This window comes from Larus michahellis, chromosome 1 (assembly GCF_964199755.1).
Source record: "Larus michahellis chromosome 1, bLarMic1.1, whole genome shotgun sequence".
Classification (NCBI taxonomy): Eukaryota; Metazoa; Chordata; class Aves; order Charadriiformes; family Laridae; genus Larus; species Larus michahellis.
In genome coordinates, this window is record NC_133896.1 from 38,123,076 (window position 1) to 38,130,479 (window position 7,404).

The following is a 7,404-nucleotide window of genomic DNA, read 5'->3' on the forward strand; positions in this document are numbered from 1 at the left end:
TATGTGGGACCACCAAAGATTATGATTTTAATCGTAGGGGTTTTTAATTCAGAAAATCTATTAAATATATATAGTCCCTGAAGGCATTTTATTCTTAGTTCAGGGAGTAGGCAGAAAAATAAGCACATTTTTATTGCATTGGAACACATTTGCCATAAAACCATAGTTTTAGCAATATCACATAATAAAACCTAAAATTTAAATCAACATTTGAAAACAAATGAGCTCAGCAGATGCACAGAAGGAGTTACTTTGTCCCTACATAACTGCAGAGTATTGTCTTTAAAGCTACATCATAGTCTAAGATAGGGATTTTATGAGGCCTGACATGCTCTGAAGGTGTTTACAACGAATTACCACTCCTAGACTGCAGCTGTGCTTGGGGCCAAGACAAATTAATCTCTATCTAAGGCGCGGTTATAAGACTATTTTTTGCCAAAGGTTCATAATGTGCTCAGTTTGGGATGGTTTAGGTTTGGCATTTATGACCCAACAAACACACCGTAACTTCAGTAAGATCCAAGACCTGGGGAATGTCGCCCACTGGTATCTCCCACCACAATCCAGACTTTTGGTCTCTCCAGAGCAGGAAAAAAGCAAGAAAAAAGCAGGATAGGATACGGCTGGTTTTGCGTTACTAGCAACGCCCTCAAGATCCACCTCACTGCCCAGTTATAGTCCCCATAGGTCTCAGAGGTACCACCATGACTGGTCAACAAGTCGCCTTACTTCTTCATAGGGAGAAAGGGGTCTTGGCCTAAACCACACCGTGTGTGGCAAAGCTCGTGACCCAGAGCTTGTGTTTGAGGAGGCCATAGCAAAAAACCCACTCTCACCTTTGCAAACAGTTCACAGTCACGAGAGACATCTCTGTTTGTCTTTGGGTGCATGAAACTACACAGCAGGACCATAACTGTGGCTGTATCTTTGTAACATTTCTAAAAAAATATATGTATTCTAGAGTTTTCAAAGATTTCTGGTGATTCTCCATCACATGTGCCTCTGGCCCATTTCAGAGAAGTGTTACAGTGTATTGAAAACAGCACCACAATGACACAGTGCAGGGTAGGAGACAAGAATCAGTGTCAGAAGCCTTGTTTTATCCAGAGCACTAAGGACATTTGTTTCATAAATAAGTTTCAGTGCATTCACAGTTTTATAGGGGCAAAAGTTACAGTTCCTGATTAAAATCCTTAGAATTTAATTGCTTCATCAACATTTAATTACCTGTGCTGGGAATGGAAGCTGACTTCCTTCTGTCAGAATTTGACACAAAACACCTCGGTATGGTTATATGTGTGTGCTCCATGAAAATAGTCCTCATCTTTCTTAACTAATACACACAATTAAATGGTATAGCTGCTGATTTCGATAGGAAATAGGCTTAAGAAAGGAAAATAGGAAGTTTTCATTTCCTATGGAATACAGGAAGCATTCATAATCTTCTGTCTATCCCCTTTCCTTTAACAACTTCAAGGCTGTTTCCATTCTTTTCAGTAATTAGCCTTGACCTGGAAAGGATGACCTCTACTATTGCCTTTTTCTCATGAAGTCTTGACTTGGATCAACTTGTAGTGCACAGATCTACCATTGTACTTTTCTGAACTCTACATGATGGGGAACCTTGGGGTCTTAAATACACTTCTAGGACGTGCAGCCCTAAAAGTAACTTGTCATGGAAAAGTAATGACTTTTCTGGTAACACCAAAACCTAAACCTGCAAAATCATGAGGCTAGATAGGCACAGATGGGGATGCACACAAATGACAGAGGCAATGAAGAAAACAGTGCTGGGGAGTTGGGTGAAATCTCACTCTAGTTGCTTACGGCAATGAGTGTGAGCGATAATTAATGTCTTTCATGGGTGTGAAGACCAGCTAAATTTGCCACCTCTGCTCCATACACAGAAACTAGTAACAGACATTTTCTTGTTACGATAGTTAAGTTCTATGCAAAAAAAAAAAAACAAGAGAAAAACAGAAGGGGAGAAAGGAGCGACAGCGTGACACAAATAGCACTGGGAGCGTGGCTGGAGGAAAGCTTAGCAATGGTGCTTTCGGCCCAAACACAGACTACAAAGACTAAACCTGTGAGCAAAGAAGCTGCATCTGGCTCCTCGGTCTGTTCTTGCTCTGCTCTGCTCAGGAGACCAGACTCAGCACATTCCTCACAAAGAGACAGGCTTAGGCCAAGGAACACCTGACTTGGTTAGTCTTTCTACATGAAACTACATCCAGGGCCCTGAATTTTGGCCAATTGCTTGTCTTGGAAATAAATGGGAAAGTGTTGAAAAACAGTCTCAAGCAGACATGCAGAGCAGAGCAGAAGGCAGCCCAGAGTGTGTCAGCAGGTTGGGACCACTGCCCCTACTCAGAGCAGCTGTTTGAGATGGAATGCTGCTGATGTTGTGCTATTTACATGCCTTGCTTCTCTTCTTCTCAAATACTTTATGGAAATTCAGAGACTAACACACAGCTCTCAATAAACTTAATGTTGTGTTGTTTGCTCAAGCTGTGAGTTACTCCAGAAAATGAAAAATGAGGAAACAGATCAATAAACTATTCAGAAGTAACCAATCCCTGCCCGCTCCACGCTATCACAGCTAATGCACCAACTCCATTACGCTCTAAGACAGAGTCACTATGAAATACCCTTACTGGTAAGATCAGGACTTCTTCTCAAGCGCCTTTGGAAGCTCACCAAGCATGGTACAGTCTAGGGGCCTCAGTCTAGACGATGCTCATCATCCTGCCCCTGGGACCTGAGGGACTTAGCACTTTGCAGGATCTGGCTGTGAATTCGGCTTCGCTTTAGTTCCCTCACTAAGGCTCCTGTATTATATAAAAGCGTTAAATTGGTTTACATGAGGTTTCCTTTTCACCCATTGTTGTGGGTTTCAGTAAAACTATCCAGTGGAGACTGAGCAGAGAAAAGCCAACCTTCATCTGAGAAGCTTCCAAACCCCTTATTTTTGTGAGTTCAATGCACCTGCACCAGCCCCACAGTTTTGCAATGGGTGCTTGAGATACAGAGATGTGATTGTACACTGCTGGGAAAGTGATGCACAGACATGTAAGGCTACAGACACCTTGGGTGTCTGGTTCTCTCTGTTTCCCAATGACAAATGTCCAAAGACTTCTCTGCTCCGGGGGGACTGAGCCCCTCAGTGACGGAGCCCTGCAATGTCTGCAGTGCAAACCTTTGGGATAAGCTCTTTTCGCCCACCATGTGCATAAGGGCAGTTAAAGACACTTCGACAGCATCAGTAAAATGAGCGGGTGCCCTCGTAGTCTATGGAGGTGTAGTGGGTTGTAGTAGAGCAGCCACACTGTGGTTTCACTTAAGGCAAATGCCCACAAGCTGAGGAGGGCTGGCCCCAGGAAGCAGTGGGATCGTAGTAAATAAAAAAGTAAACTTACGTGTTTGGTGTTGAAGAAAATTTAGTGGTTTGGTTTTTTTTTCCAGACAAAGGTCAAAAGAGTAGCCAAACTAAACAGGTTTTCTGCATTTAGAAGGAGATCTGTGTCACCAAGCTTTAGTCATTTAAAAGTTAGATGTCTCATCTAAGGTTTTCATCAGCCAGAGGGCAATTCATTCCTTCCTAAAACATGGGTCTAAGCTGGGTGGGATGAATCACTGATCCCTCCCAACTGACTGTTCAGGAAGCTGAGACAGTGATGTTAACCTAGCTCCAAAAAAATGGGACTATGGGTCGTTTCCAATTACATTGCTGAGCTGGGAGCTCCTATTCATGAGCAATTGCTCTAACCCCTGCACTCTTCTTCCAGACGTGCCTCCAAAGGGAGATAAGTCAGTTGTCTTCATCACATGCACAAGGTAGGTGAGTAAAATCTAGAATAGGGTTCAGGCTCTGCATCCCAGTTTCACAGAAATATCTAACTGCAGACTGGGAAAGGGACAGACTCAGTATAGATAGACATCTCCCCGCCAAGCCAGCACAACCCATTGGCTGGAGAAGGCATTCCCATACCTGTTCCTTGAATTTTACTCATCAAAGGCTAGGGTCGTTTCAAACTTAAAGCTTAGAGGTATTTATTGACATGCATCAGTTCCTCCTTTAATGCCCACAGTGTGTTAGAGGCACTAAGATCATTCATGCTTCGAAGTCCTGCTATACAATGTTGTCACATACCTGCAAGATGTTAATTAGTTGTATTGTCAGTTCAAGCTGCAAACAAACATAAGTATACATCTAAAACATAGAAATGAAAGGAAAAAACACAGTGTCATGTTATCACTACACTTTCTTATCATTGTGCATTTTGCTTATGATTTGTCCATCCCTCTCGGTACGGCACTCAGAAAGCGGGGGGAACAGCATCAATGGTCACAACAAATACTGGATCTAATGCAAAGCTTGCAGTCTCTCACAAAGAATGGGTGGGCCAGGTGGGCTGCACCAGCTGAAGAGCCAGCGGGAAGCATTTTGTATAATATAACATACTTATGGTCTTTCTTCAACTGATTTCTCTATTTTTTTAAATAGTTTCCACTTAAAATCACCTGGAACAATTCATTAAGTAAGAAAGGCTTATTAGAAGTATAGGCTAAAAAATTTAAGTGTCCTCAGTCACAAGTGATCCTGCCAAAATATAGTTCTACACAAGACATATTTCCTTATCTTCACTAACAAAAAAGTCTCACTGCAGTCAGTGTAGCACCTACACGACTTAACTTCAGGCTCTTTCTGTCCAGTCATGTTCCTTGTGGGCTGAAGATAAAAGACAGGAAAAATGCTCCAAGTTTTAAATTCCTGATGGAAAACAACCACCTCAGCTGAAGCGTGCTGCTCAGTGACTGCACTTTTGTCACAGATAGCAAGGACAAATATTTAAAATAAGAGCCAGCAGCTTCCTTGAGACTTGGAAAGTTCATCAGCGCTGTTCTTCCTGATTCGGAGCAGATGACGGCACCAGGGCATGGGAGACTGCAAGCTCAAACCTGATCAGATTCCCTCAGCTATAGATAATATCGCAATTAAACATATCAAAACATGCTATACACTTCCTGCAATTTGGATTGCTTCGTTAAAGGCAATATTCATCTCTACCCGTGCTGACGTCAGGCTCGGTCCTGCTGGGACTCTGCCCGTGCTGGGTTGAGTTTGAGTGAAAAGTATACAGTCGAGCCTTTGAATGGAGCCTAATCCTCCATCTATGCAGCCCAATAAAAAGGCCATAAAAGGAGGCTTTTGAATTATCATTGTCCAGAATGTGATGTCATAACAATAAAACAACATCAGGAAATAATAAAAATATGATGTACCTTTTTTACTGTAAATCCTTTGTGTCAGCTTCCCAGATGGTGTGAATCTGTGTAGCTCTGGGAAATCAATGAAACCACTCTACCCCACGCCACTGAAGAAGTCGGCCTATCAAACTCAGGCCAAAACACTTTCAGAGCCTCCTTGGCTGAAAGGAGGAGAGGGCAGATGCACAGGAGCAGCAGAGGTAATATCTACCAGCACTTCCCTCGAGCTGGGGGCAGGTGCTCTAAGGCCCATCTGACCACCTAGATTAGATCCCAACGAGATTCAGTGAGAAGGCGAAGGCGTATTCCCATTATATGAGGATAAATGAGGAGTGACCCCGCAGAAACCACAGTTACATCCATTTGAGTGCAATATGTATGAGGAAAGTTTCAAGCCTTCTGAGATTATTTTTTTTATTTTTTTTTTACATTCATGGGTTATACGAAGCACGTTCATGCTGCCTTAGATATCTCATGGGTTGTGGTATCTTCAAACCCCCCCGAAACATATGTTCTGCCTTCAAGCGTTTTCAGAGTCAGAGCCTGAACTCGGCAGTGTACTCCACACTGGGTGTTACTATGCAGAGACAGTGCTTGCTTCCCCATGTGGAATTAATTTTGATAGACGCTATCAATTCTGTATGAATCAAAAGCCTCCTCTTCTCTCCAGCCTTGGGATGGTCTGGATTGAGAGGCTGGATGTCCCCAAAAGCAATAAACGCAGGCAACGGGGGGTTTCTTTGTACACCCCTTCGAAAACCTTTTGAAAACCTCCCTCATCCACACGCTGCATCCCCAAACCGTGTCCGCGGCAAAAACGGGAATGGCGCCGACCCCCTGGCTGGATACAGCCCATCCCCGTGCTGGTGCGCACCACCTCCTCCTCCACATCCCGAAGGCCATGGTGACCCCAGAGCCGGGGTGCTGCCATGGAGGTGACCGAGCTGAGCACCCCACCAGAAGGCACCTCAGGGAGGAGGTGCCAGCGGCGGCATCAGCGGGGCTCTGCTCTCACCTTCGGCGCTTTGCTGAATCATAACTTTACAACCCTGCAAGATCACAAGAACAAGCGCATATGGGACAGAAAAGAAAGGGAAGAAAAATATGAACAGGAACACTAAAAGTAATATCTAACAACCAGCTATCACTTTCCAAATATTTTTCTTCTATTAATTTTAAGGGGGAAATCATTTGGTGGTAAATGGGGAATAAACTAAAACCATCTGCACCATGCTAGGCAGCTGTCAGAAAGCCAAGCGAGCTCTTTGGGTATATAGGCCTGATGTTTAAATCCACTGAAGCTATTCCAGCAGTGTCAAGCACACTGATGAGAGCCCTTTCCGAGCGCCGCCTCTCCCTGTTGTTATGGGAAGAATATTGCTAAGATTAGAAAGGTGCAGTAGAAAACCACTAAAACGATACAGGTTTGCAAGAAATGAATTGTGTTGGGAGATTAGTCATATGGCACCCATCTATTTTAGAATAAAAGGAAACCAGGAGGGCAGAGAAGAGATCTCACGGATTGATGGGATAAGATGCCTAACACAGTATGTAATTTAAAAACCAGAGGTCCGGACTTGGGCAGAAAGGGAGGGGAGCAGCCTATAAACAATTTGAGAAGAATGTCTTAATCCAAGAAGTAGTTAGCAGATAGCCTGATGGCTAACTTTGGCAGTTTGATCTAAGCAGCGAACACCAGCAATCCTGGAGGAGGGAAAGGCTTTTTGAAAAAGGGGTAAACTTAAGAGTAAGTCCCATCGACTAGATTTTTGAGATAAGGTTAATGAGAAATAGGTTGATTTGTACTTCCTGAGTTTAAAAGTACAGATCTCCATGAATCATCATGTCCTGCCCGGCTGCTAATGTTCGTGTGTTAAATAAACACCACTTCTCTTCCTAACATTAGGATAGCGCAACGGCACTTCTGCAGGGCAAATCTAAAATGTGTCTTATTCATTTTATAGGATCGTAGTTCTCCTGGGAGGAGGGGAGAGCATTTATGCTGCAAGGTACTGAAAACACTTCATCCGAAGTTTTTGTAACGCTACTGAGGCAACCAGCAATTTAGCTGGCATAAATATAGATATTACTGTTACCCACGAGTTTAAAATTTTTATCCTACTGAGCAATCTT